A 26,739-nucleotide genomic window follows, 5' to 3' on the forward strand; every position below is an offset into this window, starting at 1 on the left:
TTAAATCTCAATAAATTTAAAAAGTGATTTAATATAAAATACTCTCTCAGACCGCAAGACAACGACATTAGAAGTTGCTAACAGAAGGTAACCAAGAAAGTTCAAGCATTTGAACACTACACCCTTAAATGGCCATTAAACCATAGGAAAAAAGTTACAAAGGAGGCTAGGAAAATACTTAAAAAGCCATACTGTACACTTTCATGAAGAAGGAGGAGGGGCAAGAAGAGGAAGAAGCAGGAAGAGGAAGAAAAGGGGGAGGAGGAGGAAGCGGAATGGCTTGTGGGGTGGAAGTGCTCGCCCTCAACCCTGAAAGCCTAACAAACAACTCTTCTTCTTCAGTCCTGGGAGCCCTGGGTGGAAGGGCAGAACACACTCCCCAAAGTTGTTCTACAGGCATGTGCCATGTGTGTTTCAACTGCACACGACAAAAATGTTTTCAAGAACCAAACCCTGAAATAACAAACTGACCTTACCCACAGAACTAGGAGGAGAACAAAATGAGAGGAAATATCTAAAAATCAGAAGAGATCTTTAAAAATGCAATTCAGCAATCAAGAATTGATCCTTTGCTAACGTCAGAAATGGGGACTTGAGTACTAACAAACAACTTTACAGAGGAACTGTGAACATCTGTACAGAATAGCAACCCCTAACAGCCAAGGATTCCATCAGCAGCCTCGTCATCAAACGTCTAAAGAATAACAAATCCATTTCTAGGTTTCTAATGTGGAGCAGAGAGAAGGGCACAAAGACACACAGAGTTGCTACATGTAATAAAGCTTGTGAACCTTGGAACAAAAGCCACGGCAAATTACTAACAAACTGAGCTTGGTTGCATACAGAAGGATTCCATACATTATCTTTACCTACCTGGGATTTACTCCTGGAATGTGAAGATGGATTAACATAGGAAAGCTAATTAAAGTAATGCTACCATGCTGGTAGAATAAAGAAAAAAAATACATTGTCATCTTGACTGATGCAAAAGAAAATCATTGAATAGACTCAGTCTTCTTCCATAAAAAAAAAAAAAAAAAAAATCACTTGAGAGGCTAAGAGAGGGAAGCTACCTGAGGACCTTGTCACAGTTTGGAGATGAGGGACTCCCTCCAAAGAGCCAGTGTTAAAGGCTTGGTTACCAGATGGTGGGCCCGTTTCCTTATACAAAGAGATCATGAGATCTGACTTAGGAAATAAATTAATCCAACAGAGGATTCATAACTTGATGGTGCTATCGGGAAGTTGTAGAAACTTTAGAACTGACCTAGCTGAAGGAAGTAGGTCACTAGGTCACTAGGGTTCAGTTCATCTCTGATTCTTTTGCTGCTGTTGTTTCTTTGTTTGTTTCTTGCCTACTAAGAGATAAGCAGCCCCCCTACCATACAGTATGTCTTCTGTGATATTCTGCGTCACCTCAGACTGAAAGCAATGGATCATCCTGACCTTGGATGAAGTCGTCACCATTAAAATGTAAAAGAATAAGAGCTTTTCTCTAAGATGAGGATGGGGCTGTAAGATGTCTGCTTTCGCCCATTCATTTCAAAATACTTCCAGAAGTCCAACCCAGAATAATTATGCAAGAGAATGAAATAAAAGTCACTCACATCGAAAAGAAGTAAAATTATCTGCTCACAGAACATATTATTTTATATAGACAGAACTCTAAAGCTTAAATCAAAAAACTCCTGGTAGCTATAGATTATTCTCTGCAATAACAGGACACGAAAATTAATACCCCTTCCCCATGAACAATCTATTAAAGAAGAAAATTCTATTTACAATAGCATCAGGGAAAAACTTATTATTAAAGGAAATAGAGGACATCTATAATAAAAACATAATGAAATTGTAAGAAGACATAAATAAACAGATATCCCATGTTCATGGTTAAAATACTTACCAGTGTTAAAAACATTATTACCCAAAATGATGTACAGGTTCAATGTAATGGCCACAAAAGTCCCCAGGAGTATTTTTGCATATATAGAAAACAACCAATCTTAAAGCAAACGATTTAATTCTAAGGAAAACCAAACACCCAAAATGATACTTAAAAAGAACAGTTTAAAGATACACATTTCTCGACTACAGTAATCAAAACAGTGTGAGGGGTTGGGGAGATGGCTCAGCTTGTGAACTGCTTGCTGCACAAGCATGAGGATCTGAGTTCAAGTCCAAGAGCTGGGGGTGACATCCTGTGCCTGTCATCTCAGCACCAGGGCTTGCCAGTCTATCTGAATAGATGAGCTCCAGGCTCCATGAGAAACTCTGCCTCAAAATGTAAGGTGGAAATCAATAAAGGAATACATCCAGTGTTGGCGTCTGACTACACATGCACACATGCATGTACGCACGAGAACAAGCTCCTCCAAAACACACATGTGTATTCACACATGCACAAACGTATACAGTGTGGTGTAGGCATATAGACAGATATATAAACAAAATGGAAAATCAATAAATAAACTCTTACACGCAGTTGCTATGACCTAAACTATGCCCTACAACCTGTGTTTACTATAGAATCCCTGACTGCCCCTGTGTACCTGTTAGAGACAAGAGCTTCAAGGAGGTGGTGGTTAGTGTTCAATGAGGGTGGGCCTTTAACCTAAGAGAGATTGTGTCCTTATACAATGAGGAAGCAACAGGAGAACTCTCTACCCTTTGACGACTTACCAAGACTGATATAGGAATGCCAAGCTCCAACCATCATGGCTCTCTGACCTAGGACTTCAAGAGCAAATGTCTACGGTTTCAGGCACTCTCTCTATGGCATTCTGCTATGTCACACTATATTAACTAGTTCAATGGTCAAGTGACTTTTTTATCCTCAAGGAAGAAAAGTCTGCTTAATGGGGAAGGGACAATCTGTTCAATAAATGGTGATAGGAAAACCAGATATTCAAATTCAAAATAATGGAGATACACCATTGTCGTGCCCACCTCGTCCGGCAAGGAAGACGCAACACCTTCGGATCCTTGTCAACAGCCTTTATTGCAGGACACCTTCATTGCTGATACGGGGACCACGAGCGGCAAAGTCGCTCGCCTTATATACACAACAGTATGCTAATAATCTCTCAGGGATTGGTGGGGCACGGGTCACCCCACTATCACCCCACTGTCATCCCACTATCACCCCACTACTTGTCCTCCAGGGATTGGCAGAGAACGAATCACCTCACCAGCATGGTACCGCCCCCTCATTAGCATATTACCAGCCAACTGACACCAGGTGCAAAACCCGTGCATGCGCAGTACTATTGTTCACCACAGGAGGGCGTCGGATCATACAGCTGCCCTGACAAGGGGACAAGCCTGCGCATGCGCGGTAAGTTGTTTACATTTAGACGGGGCTGGCTGTTGGCACCATCTTTGTTTTGCCTCGAGGCTCCCTACACACCATTATCTAATAGTACACAAAATGTAAACTCAAAATGGATCTAAGAGCTAACTAAGGACAAGATGGCATTTGACCTCCATTTGGAGACTTCCATTGGGTGTTATGACATTGGGCAGTGACTTTTTGGATACAACCCTGAAGGCACCATGACAAGTGAGTTAGATGTCATGAAACTGTAAAACATGAATTCATCAAAGGATAGTATCAGCAAAGCAACTTCTAATATTAAAGAAAATATTTTAAAGTTATATATCTAGTAGGCTTTGGTATCAAGGACATACAGAAAACCCTCTAAAACTCAACAGTAACAATAAATCATGGGTTTCTTTGAAGTAAATGCTTTGAGTAGACATTTCTCCAAAGAACAGTTACAAATATTCAATATTGCGAATGAAAGGTGGTCTCTTAGTGGTTACTAACGGACTAAATAGAAACTAAACCAAGGTGCCAGCTCACACCCAGTAGGAAGGTTTCTGTTAAAAAGTGAAACAGAAAGCATCAAATGCTTTTGAGGATGCGGAGAAATCAGAGTTGCACAGTTTTGGTGAGTGGGTGAACAGCACCTCTGCTGTCAGAAACAGCATGATGGTTCCTCCGAAACTTAAAAACAGAATTACAACAGGATTATGAGATCCAGTTTCTGGCTGTATACGCCACATAGCTGACGGAAGAGTAATGAAGGAAGGCTTTTACACTCGGGGTAATAACTGCATTATCTACAATTGGCCTAAAGGTAGAGGTGGTTTAAGTGTTTATCGACTGATATGCAGACAAGCAAAGTGTAGCTCACACACATGCACGCACGCACCAAGAAAGGATATTCTGACGTGCTACAGTGTGGATGAACCGGTCTCCAGAAGATAAACACTGCATTATTCCATATATCTGAAGCTCCTAGCCAATTTCACGTGGACAGGAAGTAGAGCAGTGGCTGTCAAGAGCTGGTGAAGACGGGAACGTGGGGTTCCTGTTTAATGGGCATAGAGTTTCATTTTTGTAAGATGAGAAGCTTGTGGATGTGCCAAGTGGTGGCAGCTGCCTGAGGTGCCTGAACTCAACACCAGTGCACATATTTACTTTTCTTTTTCAAAAAAATTTTAAAAAGATACTGGACTTGATAGTTAAAGACTTCTCAACCTCAGAGCTAGAGAAATAGCTAGGGAGTTACGAGAACTTTCTATTCGTGCAGAGGACCTGCTCATGCAGTTCCCAGAACATGGTGGTTCACATCCACCTCTAACTCCAGTTTCAGAGGATCTGACAACCCTCTTTTGACCTCCATGGGCACCAGGTATACTTGTAGCACACACACATGTGGACAACCATACATACTTATGAAATAAAAAATTTTAAAAAACTTTTGGTGTCTCCCGATTTAAAAGGTAAATTATTGAGAAAGCTTGGTATTGTAGCACGGCCCAGAGAACCTTGGCCTAAAGGCTGTGCCAAGGCTATGACTAGAAGCTTCCACGGACTAAGAGAGATGAAAGGCGGCACTTCAGCAACCCGCTCGGCCACACAGAGGCGGAGTGCTTCCCAGAACTGCTCCATCAAACAGGGCCTCTGGAAAGCTTAAAAGTGCCATCCCTTAGACTTTTCAACATGACCCCGAGGGAAAGAGAGGCTTGTGTAGAAGAGCTCTGTCCTGGCTCTTGTGTAATTGAATCAGTGCTGATGTGACTCACAACAAGCCCACCATGTCTTTGTAAAAAACCCTGCCAGCTTGAACAGAACAGGACAGGATGAAGGACAATGCGAAATTAAAACAGGCCAGCTGGGGTCCCCAAATTCTACCGGCAAGAAAAGCAGGCTGAAACAACTATAACACCCCACTGAACTGGAGCACCCCCACAGAGTTGGCCCTGCACCCTGAGAGCTAATCAAAGAACTTCCGATATCAGGGCAATTGAATTTTGCAACTGCAGCAAACCAGGATTCTTTTCGTGCCTATTTTCCATGTTTTTAAACAAAAATAATATCCAGCTCCCATCTCTCTATTGCGCAGGGGGTGTGGGTAGAGAAGGCTTCCTAGCTTGAGAGGAACTAATAGAACCAAAGTGGCAGGCATTGCAAAGACCTTAACATTCACACAGACTGGGGTTGGAAGCTGCATGCATTTGGATAAGTGAGAGACAAGGATCACAAAGGACACAAAACAAAGAAGGAAAACAAAAGCTAATTCTATTATGATTAGGTGAGGAAAAATTAATCCAATTCAAAGAGAAGTGGCACAGATAGATCTTCTAATGAAATAGGCAAAGGACCCTGGCAATAGTTCCTTTCCTTTTCTTCCCTCCCTCCCTCCCTCCCTCCCTCCCTCCCTCCCTCCCTCCCTCCCTCCCTCCCTCCTTCCCTTCCTTCCTTCCTTCCTTCCTTCCCTCTTCCCTTCCTTCCTTTGCTTCCTTCCTGTTTGTTTGTTTTGTTTTGTTGAGTCAGGATCTCACTATGGAGCTCTGAATGTCCTGGAACTCACTCTATAGAGCAGGCTGGCCTTGAACTCACGAAGACCTGCCTACCTCTGCCTCCTGGGATTAAAGGTGTTGGCCACCATGCTGGATTAGGGTGGCAATGTTCTGTTCTGTTCTGTTTTGTTTTGTTTTGTTTTGTTTTTTAACAACCTTCTTAACTATAAGACAAAAAAAATCAAACTCCAAGTTACTTAATTTTAAAAACTTCTATCAACATAATAAATAAATAAATAAATAAATAAATAAATAAATAAATAAAGGCATGCATTATGCCCTATGAGATAACCACAGTGCCCAGAGAAAATATATGTATATCTGTATTAATTTAGAAGTTACTTGTGTGGAAGTGAAAGTTTAACTTTCCAACTTGAGAAACTGTGTGGTGCCAACAGAATGTTTAGCTGAGAGGCCTAAAAAGAGATAGGAAAGATAAATTAATAAATAGAAAGCCTGAAAATGGGGGGAAACAATAAAATTAAGAGGAATTAGATAACAAATGCTAAGGGATTCGTTAAGCATTTGAAAGCATTCTTAGAGTGTAGCTTTTAAAAAATTTTATGTTTATTTAATTTTTTTGTGCGTCTGGGTGTTTTGTTCGCAGGGTTTGCATTTGAACCATCCTAAGTACCTGGTATGCTCAGAGGTCAGAATATGGTGTTGGAGCTCTTGGAACTAGAATGCTCCTAATGCCCCTAAATCAGAAGCCATCTCTCAGGTCCCCCAAATGCCTATACACTCTAGGGAGAGTACAAATAACCATCAAGCTGGATATGGCGCCATATGCCTGTAAACACCAGCACTGGGGGAGTAGGGACCGTGACAGAGTCAGGCAGATTCCTGAGGCTCACTGGCTACAGAGCCAGTTGAACCAACAAGTTTCAAATTCAGTGAGAAACCCTGTCTCAAAATATAAAGGCAGAGGCAGGTTGAGGGAAGATATTTCAAGTCTACCTCTGACCTCCACATGGATTATATATGTACACCAACAAAGTACACACATGTAACACACACATGCACACATACACACACACAGAATATACAAGGAGAACTAGCAAATCCAAATGCAGATTGCCGCAGAAAGCATTCCTAGCACCAAAGAGCTCCCCTCTCTCCTCGGAATGCATCCAGCCAGGAAGTCTTTGGAGTTCACATTTCACCACTGTTTAGCAGTGGTACAGAGGGAGCAGCTGATGAAATCATGGAAAAGAAAGAAAAATGAGGTGGGAAGTCAGAAAGGAAAGGCCACGCTTTCAGTGTCCGCGGGGGTCACATGGTTAAGGGGCCTCTTGAAGTTCCAGAGGGCGCACATTTCACAACTAATATTGATCTGGTCCATGTGGCGGGGGCTAGAGACGCTGTCAGCTTGGAGCAGTGCCAGGAACAGAAAAGAGCTCTGTATAGAAGGCTGCGGTTCAAGGCTGTGCGAATGGTCTGGCCACGTGACTTGTAATATCCTAGTAGGTCCTACGGGGTTGCGGTATCAACTGTGATAAAATGCACAGTGTGTCTACCATACTCTACAGGAAGAAGCACAATGTCAAACCTGGGGCCCGGGAGCAAGGCCAGAATGTCTGAACCATAAAGTTACTTAATGACAGTTAGTGACAAGGCTCGGGGGACTCCTGGTGGAGATGGAGCACTTGCTCAGTGAATATCTGCGCCCAGAACTCCTAAACTCACGAATGTAGTTTGCTCACAGTCTGTTTTTTTTGTTTTTTTGGTTTTTTTTTTTGTTTTTTGTTTTTTTTTTTTTTTTTGGTTCTTTTTTTTCGGAGCTGGGGACCGAACCCAGGGCCTTGCGCTTCCTAGGTAAGCGCTCTACCACTGAGCTAAATCCCCAGCCCCACTCACAGTCTGTTTTAATCCACAAGACAGAGAGAACTACAGGCAGACTAAGAATGATCCAGAGCAGAAAGCACAAGTAGGTTCTACGTAGACCCACTACAGTTCCCCAGGTCTCTTTCTATGGACAATGCACTTGTGAACCAGACACCTTATGGATGGTCATGTGTGAGATCAAGTCTGTGTGCTGAGATAATGTCCCAAACTCAGATCAAAGAAGGATGGCAGCTGCTTTGCAACCTCATTCAGAGAGGGAAAATGTTCCTCAGGCAGAGGTTACCCACACTGGGAGGAAAAGAAGAACAGCGTGTGATTATAGGTAAGAATTCATGAGCAACGACAAGCCACTTATATGCTGACAGTGAGCGAGATGACTGAAAGATAGGAAACAAGGAATTGTGGGTGGTTAGAAGCACAGACTCACTATGAGAGGCAGAAAGCACGAAGATCTCTGAATCAGACACTTACCAGGAATCTGACAGGGAAGCAGTAAGCAATCAAATGCCTTTGTGAGTTAACACTGGCCAGTTTTCACCACTGGTCAACCTACTGTCATAGCCGTGAGTAAAGTGATCAGAGAGGCGGAGCTAAGAGGGAGTAAGTGGTTAAAACATCTGAAAGCCTTTCCAAATCTTCTTTGGGACGATACGAAGTTGCTGCTGTCATAGCACGACAGCAGTCCACAGGTGTCCAAGCATGCAGAGCCATCCAAGCTGGGCCACACTGATACATTAGCAGATCTCGACGATACCCTATAAGCGACAATAAGAGGATGTGTCATTTAAAAGCAGAAGATTAGAAGTCATGGATATTAATCATCATCCTGAGCCCCTTCAGTAGTTATCAGTCTCTTTCCAAAACAGCGAAACTTTTTAGTACCTAAGGAAGAGAGAAAGAAAAAAGGAAACAAGTTTCATTTAAAAAAAAAAAAAAGAAGCCCAAATATTTGAAACAGTTTGCCTGAACAAAGAGAAACGAAGAAATCTCTCCAGATGGCATCATTTCCCCCAGAGACCAGGAGACCTGGGCATGGACAGGAGCACAGAGTAGTATACTTCTGAGCTCTGAATCTGCAGGAGAGCTTTCTCTTGATTGATTAAAGAAGCAAAAGAGACTGAATTAAAGCAATCCAGCCAAACAAGGAGACAGGTTTCTAATGGCTTTTTCCTCCTTCTGAAGAAATTGCAGGACGATGCTATGCATGTGGAAATGAATGTAGTCTTCAGTACACAGTTCATTTCAGACTTCGAAACGGGAAAAGCTTTTCCTGGAGAATAAAAAACAAAGTGAACGCTGTACTCAGATAAGTCACAAATCACGTCAAATACATAATAACCTGTATATTATATGAATATCATACAGATAACAGATTACTTTTGATCAAGGTGCATATTTGTCACATGCCCACTGTTCACATTTATTTAAAAAACAAAAGATGATTCAATTTCCTTGGTTCCTCTTTTAATTAAAATTGTCACAAGGCCCAACTTTCTTACACCTCCTGTGTTTTTGAATACAGGAAATGCTTGATCTCTTTTAGGCTCTGCTATTTGTTTGTTTGTTTGTGTTGTTCTCTCCAAAATATAGGAGTGTGTAAGAGCTCACAGTGATAAAAGCCAGGGTTGGATGGAACTGGCTGGAGAAACACAGCGTACCTGAAAGTTCTGAGATAGAACAGCAGTAACCAGAGACCTAGACCCATCTGCCTCTACTTTGGGTCACTTTGGAGGATGAATTTCCAGATGGACCATGCCTGTTCTTAGTCCCCACAAACCAGAGAATAATAATATAGTACTCTCCATATCCCTCACGTAACTGAAAACTCTCCTACAAATAGCCTTTTCACGGTTTCCCAAAGATAACGGGGTCACAACTCCGAGTAATATTTTTGTTAGATAATATATGGCACAAAGCTGTAGTATATCTCTCTTTGGTGACCATGTGGCCTGTCATCCAAATGGGGCATTCTAAAGGGTCCAAACACGGTCATTGGTAATTTGTAAGTCTACTTGGTACAAAACAAGGCAATTCTAGGCAAATCTATCAACTTCCATTGCTTGAGAGAAAATTTCACACCATGTATTTTTATATACCTAAAATGCTCTGTGGGCTCAATATTTTGGTATATACAGCTTTACAACCCTCGCCCCCAAATCTCCGTCATTTCACCATTCCAAATGAGACCACATTTCTTCTAGCAGTCACACCAGCTCCCCCACACTGCCCCATCAACCTCTGATTGAACCATTTACCCATTACCTAGGTAGGTGGGTCCGTCAATTCTCGAAGTTTCTGATAAATATAATCATTCGATAAGTGGTCTTTGGCACTGTGATACTTTTCTTTCTAAGCGGTGTTCTACTATAAGGATATACCACATTCCATTGACCCATGCATCACTGATAGACTGCTAAGTTGTTTCTACTTTTTGGTTATTGTAAATAATGCTGCTAGGAACATGGGTGTACAAGTGTTTGTGTACATATATGTTTTCACTCCTTTGGGGGGTACTTACCTATTTGTGCCCCTTCTTTCTGGTTGCCCCTGTGCAATATACTTACCTATCAAATTTTAACAGAGGGTTTTCATACGCCAGACAGGAAAGCAAGAAGTAAGTAGGAAGGGCCTGCAGGGAAGAATGTTGTGTTACTGAGGTGAGGATTTTGTTTAATATTTGTGCCTTCTTTTGGTGTTAACGGACATAAGCATTACGAGATTAGACTGGTTGAGAAAAAGACATAGGGAAGGAGTGGGGAGAAGGAGGGAGGGAATCAACCTTAAGGATCAGAAGAAATTCCTGCTGGGCTACCAAGAGCTCTTGCTTCATAGTTTAAAATCATTTACCTAAGAGCAGATGGACCAACACAGCAAAGCTAATCCAACACTGGCAAAAGCTCCAGGGTCTTTGCTCCTTGAGCTAATATTTACATTCTGTGTCTTGAATAAAAAGTTTTAATTTCTCCTGTTAATAGTTTTCACTCACTGATGACTTTTTTAATTTGCCCCTTTTCTTTAAAATGCAGACACAGGCGAGCTCTATTTTGAGGGACTGTGTTTAACCTTATGAAGATGTACACACAGGTGTAATGGCCTCATGTGATGAGCCACGGTGAACTTAGATGTGCTAAAGTAAAATCAATACCCACCGAAGAGAAAATTAGAAAGGAAAGGCAGCAGCATTTTTTTCTTCCTCTTTTTCTTTCTTTTTCTCTTGTCACTGGACTGTGCAAGTTGGGAACTCTTAGGAATCATTATGTATAAAACCCTCCAGGTTTCCATTCTAATGGGTTCCAGGTTTTTCGGCTATGGAGATGGGACTACAGACTTAGTAAATCCTTCTTTATTTGTCCCAAAGGCCAGGCTGTGCTCTCTTTTCTCTGGTGCTGGTTTCTATTCATTCTCTGCCTCTTCTCAGGGTCTTTTGCTACCCATCATTAATCTTTCAAGCTACAGCTGGGTGGGTTCAGGACAAAACTATCAGAGGAACTGAGAAATGAAATATTTACCCATAGCAATGGGGGAAAGGGTCTATCAACCTGAACCATTCAAATGCAATCACATTTTTATTCTTTCTATTCTATCCCTTTCTAGATAGAAGGAATGATGTGTGTATATATGTATGAATGTATGTACACACACACACACACATATATATAAACTCACATATACATATATACATTTATTACTGTCTGCTCTCATTTGTAATGAGGTGTAATATATAGAACTCAGTTAGTTACCATGGAGACACTGGTCCTGTTTCTTATCACAGAGCCACACTATCGTTTGGTGTCAGCCAAGGAGGGATGACAAAGGCTGCCCCAAGAGCCTAGTTCTGCAATTATGGAGCAATCAGGCACCTCCTTTAATAGCGCTCATCCAGGTACACACACACACACACACACACACACACACACACACACACACACACACACACACACACAAACACTCGCGCGCGTGCACGTGCGCGCTCCTTGCTGTCTCCCTTTCTTCCCTTTTAAAGTCATACAAGAGGAAGTAGGATGCAGTTGCCAAGTACAGACATCTTCTGTTGGATGGGCTGCTTGTACAGGACTCCAGTAACATTCCTCAGTTTACAGAGCTCATTAGCTGCTAGCCTCTTAAGCCACCCTCCTTAAGCCTTAACAAGTATTTTCTCCGGAGGATGTACGGCGGCCTCCCTTTCATGCATGAGCTGTTTTATCATTTGTCATTAACAAAGTGAGGTGGATAAATAAATATCCCAGCCTCTACATTTGCTCTTGGTCCTGAGCTCTGTTTCTCTAACCACACTGCTGAAGCTATTGACGGAGAAACAAAAGGAAGAAAAAGAAAGAAGGACCAGCATTAGTCACGTCCCATAGCACTGTCTAAATGAGATGAGTACGCATGACAGGAGGGACAGGGGCCTGGTTTTTCCTTAAGGATTTTCATTTTTAGGGATGACTGGTTGTTTCCGAGATTTGCCTTGGATGCTCAGAGAGACATTTTAAATTCTCATGGAAATTTGGGGTGAACTGAGGCATTCAGATTAGTCTGATTATAGATAAGCTTCTTACAGTGATCTTTGCCCTGTGCAGTGCCTGTAATTTCATAAATTACATAGTCATCTTTGATTTGACTCTAAAGTCCTGGGAGGCTGAAGCCCCCTCACCTGAAGAAGCAGGGTATTTAGTTTTTTAAAAGTGTGAATGCTGGTGGGATCGTGAGAGACAGAAACAGAGAAGAAATAGTAATAGTAATAATGGTAATGATTATATAATGTCTATGATGCAATCACGTCTCCAGATAAACTCACCAAAACCTAAGGTGGGGAGATAGCCCATAAAATCTATATCGTAGTAATGATCAATATGAATCAAACAGTAAAAACTCTACAATAATCTAAATGTTGGTGAAGGAGATCACAAACTCCAGAATCTGTGGTATAGTCTGAATAGATCCCCAGAGTTCTTATGTTACAAATGCAAACCCCAAAAGCAAGTCTTGAGAGGGTGGGGCTTGGGAGGGGTGAGCACATTAACTTGTAGGTGACTGGAGAAGAACAAAGGATGAGCTTGACCCCCTCCCATTCCTTCCCCCATTTCTTCATCTCTGGATACTTTCTCCCCATGTCACTGGAGCTTGTCCTTGTGACTACAGGACATTGCGTCATGACATAGCCTCATCAGATATAGCCCTTCAACCTCAGACTTGCCAGCCTCCAAAGAAGTGGCCCGAATAAACTCCCATTTACTGAAAGTTGCCTAACCTCGTATTGATACAGAAGCACAAAACAGAATAAGACTGTTAATAAGATGTGACGCAAGGGGAGTGGGAACAGAAGGAAAAAGAGAAGAGGAAGAAGGCATCCCAGAAAAGACAGACAGCGGAAGTGAAGGTTCGCTGACGGGGATGCCCATGGTCTTCTCAGGAGACCACGGTCATGTTGGCATCGCCAGAGCAAATCACTCTTGCATTCCAAGAAAAACTGTAGACTCGGCTCGGGTGTGGGACAGTTTCCTTATCCCAGACCAACCCCCAAAGTGTGTCCCTTCTCATTTTACTAGACGAATATGGGGAGAAAAAAAAAAGAAAGAAGCGGGGGTAGGGGTGGCGAGACTAGGAGAACAGTTACATTCAAAGTGACTCAGTAAGGCCAAGCAGGCGGTGTGTGGACACATTCTGTGCTGTATGACCCCCACATGCCAGGAATGTCATTAATTAGAGAAGAAATGAATGACTGGAGAGTTGCCAGAAGTGGCTCAGGAGATCAAGGGCTGTGTGCGCCCACGTTTCCACCTATGTGCTGGAATCTTTGGGAGAGCCGCACAGTATGTATTAGGCTTTGACAAGGGCCTGATTAATGCTACCTTCTTAATGGGCAACTGACTCCTGGCATTTTTGTTGCCAAAAGATGGCCTCATAAATATACAGTGTCTTGGAGCTGAACCCTGAGCCATGAGCTGGCTGAAAGCCAAATGAAAACTCACTAAGGCTGTTCTAAAAATGCGGAGAAATCTCACTAGCTGGTGAGCAGGAAGAATGAAGAACCTCTTTTTTTTTTTTGGTTCTTTTTTTCGGAGCTGGGGACCGAACCCAGGGCCTTGCGCTTCCTAGGTAAGCGCTCGACCACTGAGCTAAATCCCCAGCCCCGAAGAACCTCTTGATACTGTAACAGCAGGTGCTCCAGGGAACCTCGGTGCTCCACGATCTCAAAGGCTCTCTATCCATTAGAGAAACAACAACAACAACAACAACAATAAAAAACAACAAACCCATGTCCAAGAAAAGTTGCTACTTGCCCAGCTCAAAATACTATGTCCCCAGAAGACCCCAGTAATGTCACTCTTACATAACAAAGACAATAAGTACACTTCGAAATGGATGACTGTCAAAAAAACATTCAATGGCTTCCTCTGGTTTCCTTTGATAAGGTTATGGTAAGGCATCAAAATAATCGGTACCTTCTCTGTAAATGTCATCAAGAAAGGGGATGAAGGGCTGGGGATTTAGCTCAGTGGTAGAGCGCTTACCCAGGAAGCGCAAGGCCCTGGGTTCGGTCCCCAGCTCTGAAAAAAAAAAAAAAAAAAAAAAAAAAAAGAAAGGGGATGAAGATTGAAGAGACTGTTTCTATGTATTTTACTCACTTGTGCGTGGCATTTCATTCATGGAAAATCCTAGTCGTCATTAGATTTCTAAGTCTTAGAGAAGTTGCCAGACAGTGAAGACAGTAAACTCCTGTTGACTGAATGATATCAGCCAGTGGGAATGGATACGTTCTGTACTACTTTACAACTTACAAAGCATTTACATATATTTACCAGTCAATGTCATTGGCTAATGCGCACAGGAACTAATACCTCAGAACAGAAGTCAGGGACTTTTACCTGGTATCACAAGAGACTTCTGCTCGTTAATTCTTGATGGCCAGGGAGGTGCTTAAGGTAAAAACACCTGCCGCCAATCTGGCCAACCCTAGTCTGAGGTCAGTTTTCCTGGAATTCACATGTTAGAGAGAACTTACTTCTTACGACATGTCCTCTGACCTCTAGGGGTATCCTCTAGCAAGTGCATGTGTGTGCACACACTACACATGCATGCACACTACATAAGTAAAGTAAATGTAATAAGTTCTTAGCATGGTTGTATGCCTGATTACCACTCAAACGTTTTTCAAAGTCTCCATAAGGACTTAGAATGGAGACCAGTAAAAGTATGTTATTTCCATGATTTTTAAGGTTTTGTTGCCATTTCCAATTGACAATAAAGCCCCCATTTTATTGAAGGAACATGTGAAAATACCCTGGCCAACACTCGGGGGTTTCTTTATATTTTGTTGTGTTTTTTTGACTCTTCAAGTTACACTGTTCTGAACATCTAGATAGTCCAGTGCACCAGGATTAGCTAATCAAAACCAGCTGGTCACAGCCAGGAACTCATTTGTAACTCAAAGTTTTAAGATGTTCTGGGTACTTGAGAAAATCATGACACTTAGGGTAGGAAATTCAACCCTCCCTTAGCTGTTCTTATGTTTGCTTCACCACTTTAGCCTGGGATTAAGAATATACCCTTTATGAGTTATCCCATCTAGGTGCTGCTGGCCTGCTGCTACACCTATTGGCACCTGAACGCACCCATCTCCACGGTGTGTAGCTTAACGAGAACCAATGCTTATCAGGGTAGTGGCAGGCATGGATGGCAAGCTGTTACTCGGAGTGAAGACCTGAGAACATTTCAAAAGCAGAGCAGGAGTGCTGCCCCCACTGCCAAGTGACTTCTGCTGTCCTTGTCACTTGCAGGATGAAGCTCAGCTAACAAGTATCATTAGGAACCCATGTCAAAACAGAGAGAGAGAGAGAGAGAGAGAGAGAGAGAGAGAGAGAGAGAGAGAGAGAGGAAGAAGGAGGAGGAGGAGGAGAGAGAGACTGGAGTTCTCCCCTCTCCTTCTGACGTGATGACTAAAGGCTTTTCCTACCATCTTTTCTTTTTAGGAAAAGGCACCAGGCGAAACCTCTCACTGATGGCTGCCCAGATTCCTGCTCCTCAGTCACCAAGGGCTTCTGTTTCATTTTTATGAATTTGTGTTCCTTCTCTCCTTTCCTTTGAGAAGTAAGAACAGATGGCTGCATTCCTTCGTCACCACAGCTCTTCCTGACTGATTGTACGCTCCTCGTTCTCCTTTGTAATGTTTGAGTACGAAAGTATATGCGCTCATCAATGCACGAGACAGATTTGTATCCATAAACACGCTGATCTTGGGAACATTTCTATCCATTTCACCTTAAAACTTGGAGTGTGGTTCACTTGCCTAGAAAGGGGAATATTTTAAGCAAAACACAATGTTCACTGAGGCAGGGGATATGATTTTTAAGGAAGGCTCTGGGCTTATGGCTATGCCAGCGCAGGTGAAAGACAGTAAAGAGAGCTGACGAGGGGCCAGTGAGAAGGCTCAGTGGGTAAAGGCTTCCCAGTCAAGCCTGACAACTGGAGTTCAAGTCCTAGAACCCATATCCAGCTAGGAGAGAACCAACTCTCCCAAACTGTATGATGCAATGCACGCAATGCACGCAATGCACGCACGCACGCAATGCACGCAATGCACGCAATGCACGCACGCATGCAATGCACGCAATGCACGCACGCACGCAGGCGCGCAGGCGCGCAGGCACTGCATAAGTCTGCCCACATTTTCTATAAGGATAGCTAACTGCATATGGGTGCACAGCATGGCATGGGTGTTCTTAGTAAGCTCGACTGGGAGGTGGTAACAGACTCTAGAAAGTGTAGTGTGAGCATTTACCCTTGAAACCCTGTGCAAAACCCGAAGCCAAGCACGTGAACATGAACTTCTCCCTTGCTTTAATGGTGCCCAACATTAATCAGTCCCAGGCTTTGCTCCCTCCCCTTAGTCAACTTCTTTTCCAAAAAGTATAACATTAAAAGGTAGGAAACATACACATCCGTAGATGTCTGTATACAGATACTAATAGAGACAAAGAGAACCAACAAGATATGGTGGCAGCATCACAGAGATGAAATGAATAAATTCTGGTCCTTAATCTTTAAATATACTTGATCTCCATTTTAGAAGTATACATTCAAGGGACTATCATTGCATACTAATGATTTACTTTTTTACTTCATTAATTTTTTCATTAAAGAGGCAGTGAGACATGTATGTATGCAACATTACTGCTGATTACCTAAGTATGATAACATCTAACCAGAGAATGATATCCTGGGGGAATTATATATTTATTTATTCATAACTATATATTTTACATTTTTAGCAATGTCTTTTTGATTGTCTTTACTATCAACTTAATAAGCAATAGATAGAACAAATTTTGTTTTATTACGTTAAAAAAATCCATTTTTTCTCTTTTTGTTGGAGCCATTTTTGGTTTGGTTTATATGAAACCCCCCACATTAGTCACCACCCTTATTTCCAGATATCTTTATTTCTTTTAAAGCTACCTTCAGCTTTAAAGATGAGAGTGTATATGTCTTAGGGACTCTACATTCGTCCCTCTGCCTCTCCGATTTCATTCTCATAAACAATGCCCCAGTCCAAACTGTCATTTCCCCATCACAGGATCTCCCTCTGAACTAGTATCTCCAATCGATTGTACTCAGCACTACCACGATCAAACCACAGCAACTATTGTTTCCCTTTCTTGTTTATAAGACTTTGGTGGCTTCTAGTATAACAGGGAACAACAGAAAAGATTCTCCAGTCCTGTTCATTCATTCACATCCCCTCTCTCTGCATATATATGCAATGTATATAAATATCTTAGAATCTATTATATATTCTAATATATATATATATATATATATATATCTCCATCCTCTCATAATGGTATATAGCAGGTGCAACATCATTCTTATTTTACAGAAGAGGAAACCATGATGCAGACTGCAAGGCAATCAATCACTTGACAATACACAGTGTCCCCTTAGATGAATACACGGGAACTCTGGCTTTGGGGTTCCATCTCCCTGTCTCTCTTCCTCCTCTGATGTTCCCCATTCTGTTCCAGGATCAGTGCTCTGAGTCTTGGTTTACAGCCTTTTCTCTGTCTGCCAGTCCTTTCTCTCTCTCTTCCATGAAGCTCAGTGAGGGTCTTGTCTAGTCCACTGCTTATTTGTATTATAACGTTGTATCTTGTACTATACCACTTGGCATGTGTATTCTAAAACTATAACTCTAGAGAAGTAGGACAATTTATTACCTCACTTTTCGTACTAATGAAAGGAAGATTGGCAGGCTACGGCAATGAAAAGAAATCAATCTACTACTGTGGGGGTGAAACCATCATGTCAGAAATATACACCACAGGCACTCAGTAAATATTAATTAATATAAAGAGATTATCATTCATCCCTGAGATCCTCCCAGAACAATATACGCTATCTCCTTTGCTCCTGGTTGCCCAGCAAAATGTGAAAGAAAGACTCTATTGCTAAATACACCATGTATGTTGGCCACAGGACTTACAGACATCAAGTGGTACTGACCAGAAAGCTTCCTTCCTCTGGCTGGCTCTCAAAGTATTAGGAGGTGCCACGGAGGCCGATGGGAGAATAAGACCATTAGCAACCTTACCCAGTGTGACCCCTGGGAATTACAATAGTGACCAGCCTGGCAAGGATGCCTATGGGTATGAAAAGGGCATGAATTTTATGGGGGTAACCCAGAGAACACAGTGGGTTACCCCCACCAAAAGAACACCTCCCTGCTACTGCAAATATTACCAGGAACCCCCAGTTTGAGATCTCACGGCCCTAGGGATGAACTATTATTCTGACAAATGCACACAGCACCACACTGCCTTTTAAGTTTATATTTCTATACCCACAGGCCAGTTCTCAGATCTCATCTGAGAAGTTCCTTTGTGCAGCGATAGTAATTAAAGCGAAACTCGCAACTGGTCAAAGTACAGAGAATAAGAGGGCAAGGGGGGGCTCAGCCACAGTGAGGTTACATACATTACCCCTCCCACTTAAGGATGGACCAGCACTGAGGAATGAGCAGAAAAGAACAGAAGAGCCAGGAGCTGGAGACAGCTGTACTCAGGAGCTCACAGCTGCTGCGGTCGCCTGCATAAGACCTGGACAAGATCAAGCTGCTCAGTGTGGGATGGGAAGGGAGTCATGAGCCCCTACCCCAATTGAAGAGCTATGAATGGTTTCTGGGTCACCCACACTCCAGGAAATGACCCCCATACCCAGAAGTATACGAGTAGCACATATTGGAACCAATGAGCTATTAAATAATTTTTAAAAGATTGCATTAAGTAGGAGGGGGGTTGGGGAAGGGGACCTGAGAGGAATTAAGTTGGAAGGAAATATGATCAGAATACAATGTATGAAGTTTTCAAAGAATAAAAATACTTTAAAGGAATTATATTCAAAAGATCTGTACACAAGAGCTATGGGAAATTCCTGGAGTGTTTTGGACAGTACGTAGCATTTAAAATTTGCTTCGAAAATAACACCATTGCTGAACATGATGGTAATACCTATATTCTCAGTTCTCTGGGGACTGAAAGTCTGGGTCGTAGAGAGAGTGTAAGTCTAGAGTGAGCTACACAGTGATACCCTGTCTCAAAAAGACAAACAAAGAAAAAAATAAAACAAATAACAGAAAAGATAAAGAGACTTTTATGGCTCCAGCTATTATTTACTGAGCCCTTACTATACACTAAACATAAATGATGAAAAGTCAAAAAATGAAAGTTACAGTGTTTAATGAACAGCAACAACAACAAAAAAAAAATCGTGTCCCCTTAATGCATTTCAGGAAAGAAATCTAAAGCAAAAGTGACACCAGGGATCTCCCACAGAACTCTCAACACACCACTGGTATCCATCAGTGGGGATGGTCAGAATGCAAGAAATGATGCAAGAAAGATGACTCAAAGTGAAGCAGAAACTAGACCGATGCCCTGAGAAAAGTGCAGAAGAGAGTCTCACATGCCGATCAGTGTTGTGACACATGTTCTCAGCCACGGCATGTGGGAAGTGAGGGCAGAGCGCATGGGGAGAAGGCGGGTTTCAGGGTCATCCTTAAGAACTCAGTGAATTCAAGCTCAGCTTAGCCACAACGGAGTAAAGAGAAATGTTTTTAAACAAGAAAAGGGTTTCCTGTTTTATATGTTTAACATAGTAAGTGCGTGTGGAATCCGAGGGAATTTAAAGTTCCAGGGTAGAAGGTAGGTTCAAGTGACAGTGTTGCGATGTTTCTACTAAGGGATATATCTGAAGATGTCTTAGCTCCTTAACTGCGCCATGATAAAATCTTCCAAAAGGAAGCCTAGGTTTTTAAGCATAGACCACTTGTCATTTGCTGTGAGTATTCGGATTCATTCAGGCTGTTTATTTCCTCTGCGCTGCTTTAAAACGAAGTCTGAGCTACCCTTGTTTCTCTGCACGATGGTGCAGAGAAGTAGTTTAGAAGTCTATACACAGCAGACGCCTGTGCCAAACCACGATCTAACACTGATGGGTTTATAGAGAGCACCCACTATTGTGAGACCAGGAAATAGGACCCAGCATCAGAGGATCATGGTAAAAGCAAGGTACCCACCGGCAGGTCGTATTTACAGTTAAAATATTTGGGGTTAACACAGCCAGAAAATCATGAGGCAAGGAAGGATGGCGGTGCTGCTTTTGCCTCTGTCTGGAGAAACAAGTACACACTCAATCCAAGTGCAGTGAGGGAACCTCTGGCCTCTGCCTCACAGTGAGAGGTTGTGCCACCCTCTCTACCAGCGTGCTGTGTTCATGCTCTGTGGAGAAGAACTGGCAGTTGCCCACGTAGAAGGAAGAGCCTTTTTGTGCCTGAAGGCAATATTCAATCTGATTTACGGGGTCTTCAAAACAAGAACAGGTCTAAGAGACCATTAGAGCACCAGCATTACTAGTGACCCTCAGCTAACATTCAGAACACTTAGGACCAAGGGGAATGTGGTGGTGTGAATGAAAACAGCCCCCATAGGTTCATATACTTGAATGTCTGGTTCCCAATTGGTGGACTACATAGGAAGGATTAGGAGGTGAGGCCTTGTTGAAGGAGGTTTCACTGGAGGCGGGGCTTTGAGGTTCTAAAAGCCTGCCTGGCCCAGTATCTCTCTGCCCAATAAAATATCTTGAAAACAAAATATAAGTTCTCGGCTACTGTTCCAGCAGCACCTGCCCGCTGCGTGATCCCTACCGTGATGGTCATGGATTCACCCTTTGAAACTGTAAGCAAGCCCCTGAAGAAATGCTTCCTTTTATAAGTCACCATGGTCACAGTGTCTTTGCACACCAATAGGACACTGGCTGAAACAGAGAAGGAGAAAGAGAAAACCAGGTACAGAGGAAGAGGGAGGAAGGGAATGAATGGTCACAGGGGACAATGATAAATAAAATAATAAATCTGATTAACAGACTCCTGATAGCTTACAAAGTAAGATGTGTGTGCTTGCAGTGTGGGAGGTACTAGGCAAAGGTTTCACACCTTGGCTGCTGCCCTACCAGCCAGTTCTCAATGAGTGAGCCTTTCCTGCCAGGCACCATTCAAAGTATACGTGTTTTATGGCTCTCAAAGTTCTCTGAACGAAGACTGGCTTACTCCCCCATCTTAGAAAAGGACTACCAACTGCTTCACGACAGGTTCATGGGCTTGGTGCTGTCACACAGATGAGGGCAAGGAGGTAACAGATTAAGTAACATGTACCCTGTTGGCATAACGGGCCAGTAACAGGACTGGGACTTAAACCCGCAGGTGCTTGATTCCCATGACATGAGTGCTTGCTACAGGTCGAGCTCTGTTCAAAGTGTGTATTAACATACCTTATCCTCCTAACAGACCCACGATCACGGGTACTATTGTCATTTCTGTTTCTCAGAGGGAGAAACAGAGGCACAGAGAGACTGTTCCTGGGGTTGTTTGACTGCTACGGGGGAAATTAGGACAAGAACCTAGGAAGACAATCCAGAGCCAGACCCTTACCTAATACGACGCTGAGCCTTTTCATCTAATTAGAGCAAACATCTGTAACACTGAAAGCAGAAAGGGGTCTAGTAGCTGAACACATGCTGAGCAGTACACTACTTGTAACTTTAATTTTTCAAATCCTATTTTTAATGACGGCTCTCAAACACTTTAACCTCCCTTATAACCCACCAGAGGTAGTGATATGGGAGAAGTGGACCTGTTTAGGAAGGTTCTTTGGAACAACTCCCGTCTGTGTTGTCTGGAAATTGGCAGTTCATTTCACAGGTTAGCAGGCAGCGGCAGCTCAATCCACTCGCAAACACCTCACAGGTACACCAGCAGTCCAGTTCGGTAGAGTCGAGTTAGCAATGGCGGGGACCCTACCTAGAGAGACAGCCAGGCTCGAGTCAGCAGGCGGGACCAACAGGAACACCAGGAGAAGTCCTCTCGGCTGTGCCTCGCTAAGGGAAGCGAAGATCAGCAAAGACTCGAGACCCATAAGCGTTGCACAGCTAGCTGTACCAGAAAGCTCTGTCTCTGTCACTCCGTGGAGTCCTATTTATACCCTCTGAACATCCCATGTCCTCCACGTGCCTTGCCTCAGCACGGGTCTTGCCTCAGCACGCGCATCTCATCAATCTGAATCCACAGAAGCAGCAAGAAACTGCAGCACACCACCAGAAAGTTTTTGGTGCGTTTCTCTCTATGGAGTTTGGGCAAATGCAGCTCAGCTATGCAATGTAAGGTAGCCCGATACATGTGTGTCCTTAGCAAAGAGTCCTCCATCACCTGTCCTTTCACGTGCTTGCTTTAGAAGAACATCCTCTCTCCTGTGTCTGCTTCAGCGAAACACTCCTTGATGAGCCAGCCTTAGCCTTTCACGCCTGTGTCCATTTCAACGAAACGTTCCTTCACGAGTTTGCCCCAGCCAAACACCATCCAACACAACTGACTCTCCCAGGAACTCTTAAGTTTCTTCAACTCCTGGTAATATTCCTGGAGCCCTTACAAAACTTCTGTGGGACACTGGCATGCCATCCTGATTCACTTCAGGACCAAAGGTTTGCTGCTGGAGCTGAAGTGGTGCTGCAGTTGGGCTTGCCTCTCCTCTCCGCTCTCTGCTCTCTGCTCTCTGCTGGAAAACAAACAAACAAACAAACAAAAACAAACCTGCCCGTTCAGTTAGCCAAGGACCTTGTTGGGGAGGCACCACAACTCCTCTTCTGGGGGCGTTGATTCTCAGGGGGATCCCTAATAAACACCTTGGTTGCCAGATACAGCGACACACACCAGCATGGCAACAACAATAAAAAGAAAAACAAGAAAAACCCTATTTGAATATCTGCCTCTGCTTCCTGACCTTCTGAGGAGCCCACTTGCCTAGAAAACCTACCTCTATGGCTCCCTGCAGCGCCTCACTTAACTCACCCAGTGCTGGGTATCTGGCACTCTTCATCAAAGCACAAAGGCTTAACTTGGCCAAAGACAGGGTTTGGTCACAGAAGAACCCAGAACTGGAATTGAGATAGTCCAATCTGGAGCTTCCGATTTTACTGCCTATATTCTCCAAGTTCTTGGATTATAGGTATATTCTACCATACCCAGTTTACATGGTGCTGGGCCAGGGCTCTGAGCATGCTGGGAAAACACTACCAACTGAGCTGCCTCCCCAGCGCAACTGTCTAACTCTAGAGTGTGCGAGTGTTCTTGATGTTGGTGCACACAGAGGGGACAGCTTCAGCTGTCTAATACACTGAGGTGTATTAGTTCACGCGCCTTGAATACAGAGGAAGAAAAGGAGCATTTGAAAAGACTTCAGTCATGAGGTAAAATAAAATCTCACCACAGAGCATACCCAAGCATAACGGGAATGGCCGGAAATGTAAACAGGACCGCCTGAAATAATTTTCTTCCAGCTCTCCCACTACTCATTTCTCGGGAAGACAGAATGGAAATAGCAAAGGGGAAAACATTCAATTAAATATATACAAGGAGTTCATTGAATTAGCTTAAACTCGAGAAAAGGTTTCGTCCTCCAAGATGAGATGTTTATCATTTAATACATCTGTCTACTATTGTTCCTCACACAAGGGGAATTGAAAACAGGAAATGCCAGCGGTTGGCCCTGACTTTAATGAGCAGTTACAGGGTCTGAGATCTGTTGGCACCATCCTCAGGGACATGGAGCAGTGTGAAAAGATGGGACGGGAGAGAGCTGAGGTAGCACGGGATCATGGCTTCTGTCTGAGTTATAGTCCCTGATTATAGACTTTATCCCGTGCTGTAAATTGACAGGCGCTTTTAGTCATCCTAACTCTACCACTCTCTCCAGCACAGATATATTCGAGACAAAAACAAATGTCACAATTCACATGTCAGCTTAAATCATGTGCAATCCACTATTTAAAATCATACTTAAAGTATTATTTCCAATGGGGACACCTGAAAAAAAAATCCAAATTATTAAACGTATTCCTGATCCTAGTTTGTCTTGGGCACACCTCTATTTCATTTAAAACCTAAAGTAAATCTGAAATATACCAGGACACAGGAAGGCTGAGAAATCAAACACCAAGAAAATGGATTCAGTTAGCCAGGATTACATGCATCAACGAACTGTACTAAAGTGAATGTTTGCGAACACCAGAGGTTCTTGTTTCTGAGACTGAGGCTCTTGAAAGAAAAATCAATCACGTTGGAGAAGGTAACCTCTCTTCATCCATCTCTAATTAGTCAAGCACAACCAGGTGGACTTCCTATCACTGGTGGATCAAACTTGTGAAATTGGTTTTGATCCAAGATTCACTGGCGCATCTTCTATAGGAAGCCTCTCCTCAAACCCTCCTCCACCGGCACGGATCCTAAGGGATGCTTCTGGGTTTTGTTTTGTTTTGTTTTTTTGTTGTTGTTGTTGGTTTTTGGTTTTTTGGTTTTTTTCGTTTGTTTGTTTCCATCCTACATTTCTGTTTACTGGGTCTTACGTTGACTATCCTACACTCAGTGTGTCTAAGGCTAACTCCTGCAAGTCTCCCTGGAATTACCCTATAGTTCTGAGAACAGGCGAGGAGCCTTCAAACTGGACGAGTTCAAAGTTGGCCTGGGCCTTCCAAACACATGCCACATACCTGTAATCCCAGCACAGTGAGACCTTGTCTCTCAGAGAAAAAAAAAGAGAGAGAGAAAAGAAAAAAAGAAACGCACACGTACACTATATTATTAAGTGAAAGCAGGCATAAAGAGCCAGTTCTTCAGATCTTTTATTTTTTAATAAATCAAATAATATTGGCCAGATTGTTTTTATTAGGGCAAAACCCCTTCTGGAAAGTCACCGCTCAAGTCTAATAATGGGGTAGGTGAAGGGTTTCGGTATTTTTCTGAATAATCAATACCAAAGCTGCTGATGTAAATTTATTTGAACTCTAGGGAACACAACCTTTGAAGTTCTGGGAAAATTTTAAATATAGTGTGCAAATCAATAAATGGACAAAAACATCACTGTCAATGTATTCATTTTTTATTTGGAGAGAAAATAGGTCTTGAAATGTAATGGCTCACCCCCTCTCTGAACCTTTTCCTAAAGTCCTCTTTTCTTTTTTTTCTTCCTTTCTTTCTTTTAAACAGAAGAAACTCGTGACAATCTCTGAACATGAAACATTCTTTAGGGCTATAATTAGAAATGTTGCCAAGGTCCCTCTCTCAACAGGGTGACTCCTCAAACCCTGAGCAGTCCTCCTCTTTCCACTCCTTTGTACTGATCATATATATATATATATATATATATTATATAATATATATATATAATTTTTTTACACGTTCATTAATTCACATTCAAGTGTACAACTGTGCTAACCAGAAGGGCTTGAGAATATTTTACGGAGCGATTCTACTGGCCTACTTTGGTGGTGTGTCTCACTTTGAATGGAATGCAGCTAGGAGATTTAAAAAAAATATATTTTTCATTACTGACTATTTTCACAGTCCACTAAGCAAAAATACAAAGCAATTTTTTTTCTTACCCCCCATTTTCCCTTCCTTCTCTTTCTTCCCCCACAGAGTTCAAATTAAAGAAAGGTGAAAATTGAAGCTGTTGCACGGGAGGCGATTGCAACATGCATATTTGATTTTTATGATGGATCTAAATTGCTGAATAAGACCACGGAACAAAGGGAGACTCCAGCTTCCTGCCCATCACGGGCAGCCACTGAATGCAGAACAAAAGCTTCGGCCATTAGGGGCTCAGCAGGGAGACACATTATATAAATGACTTTGTCTTCTTTGCCCCCTCCCCCCTACTGGGTGCACTGGACAGGGGTAGGGGTGTGTGTGTGTGTGTGTGTGTGTGTGTGTGTGTATGTGTTCGATGATTTAGTAGGGCAAGAGATAAGAAATGCTGGGAGCAGCTATGGAAAAAGGAATGAATAGTTGCATTATGATTCAAAGGGCCTATGTTTTACTCACTGGGCCAGGGTGACTCTGCTCTGTCTGGGCTGGGAGCGTCTCCTAAAACTCCCTGGAGGAGGAATATGGTTCAAGTCTTCAGAGAAACCTTTAGCTTCCCCCTACACTATTTTGTTTCTTCCTTGAGAATGATGAAGCAGAAGGGAAAATGGCTAGAAAAAAGATTATAAAATTCTAATAAAAAGCTAAATGTACTCAAAGAATAAATCTACCCATGATTCACTGCGGTTCTGGCTTTCTAGGATAACGCATGGATACTGCCTTCCAGACTGCAGGAGAGAAAAGACACATTGTTAAGAATCCAAGTTTTAGGGGAGGGGAGAAAAAAAAAAAAGAAAAAAAAAAGAATCCAAGTTTTAACATAGTGGAGTCAAACTACTTTAGCAGCCTGCCCTCTTCCCAGTATTGCCAGGTTAACAATCTCTGCAGGCAGAATTTGTTTTGTAGAAAAGTTTTAGAAAACTTCACAAAGGCCAACCATTTACTGCTTCTAAAGTTACCCAAAGGAAGGGTTGTGGGGAAATTTCCAGCAGAGAAGAGAATCTAAGAAGAGTTAGGTTTAAGCTTAAAACTCTTAAGTTCCATGTGGCTGGGACTGA

The 26,739-nt window shown here is 42.6% G+C and overlaps 1 long non-coding RNA gene across 2 annotated transcripts; it reads left to right on the forward strand.

Annotated features, from left to right (window-relative positions):
* The first annotated feature begins 3,221 nt into the window (after positions 1-3,221).
* On the forward strand, positions 3,222-19,837 carry LOC120098527 (uncharacterized). 2 transcript variants are annotated; one of them, XR_015644335.1, is made up of 3 exons: positions 3,243-3,334; positions 15,687-15,856; positions 19,502-19,837. It is a non-coding gene; the product is annotated as an uncharacterized LOC120098527 (long non-coding RNA). The 2 variants fall into 2 exon arrangements; XR_015644334.1 differs by lacking the exon at positions 19,502-19,837 and having other exon boundaries at positions 3,222-3,334; positions 15,687-15,982.
* Positions 19,838-26,739: the final 6,902 nt, after the last annotated feature.

Source organism: Rattus norvegicus, chromosome 19 (assembly GCF_021556685.1).
Source record: "Rattus norvegicus strain SHRSP/BbbUtx chromosome 19, alternate assembly SHRSP_T2T, whole genome shotgun sequence".
NCBI lineage: Eukaryota > Metazoa > Chordata > Mammalia > Rodentia > Muridae > Rattus > Rattus norvegicus.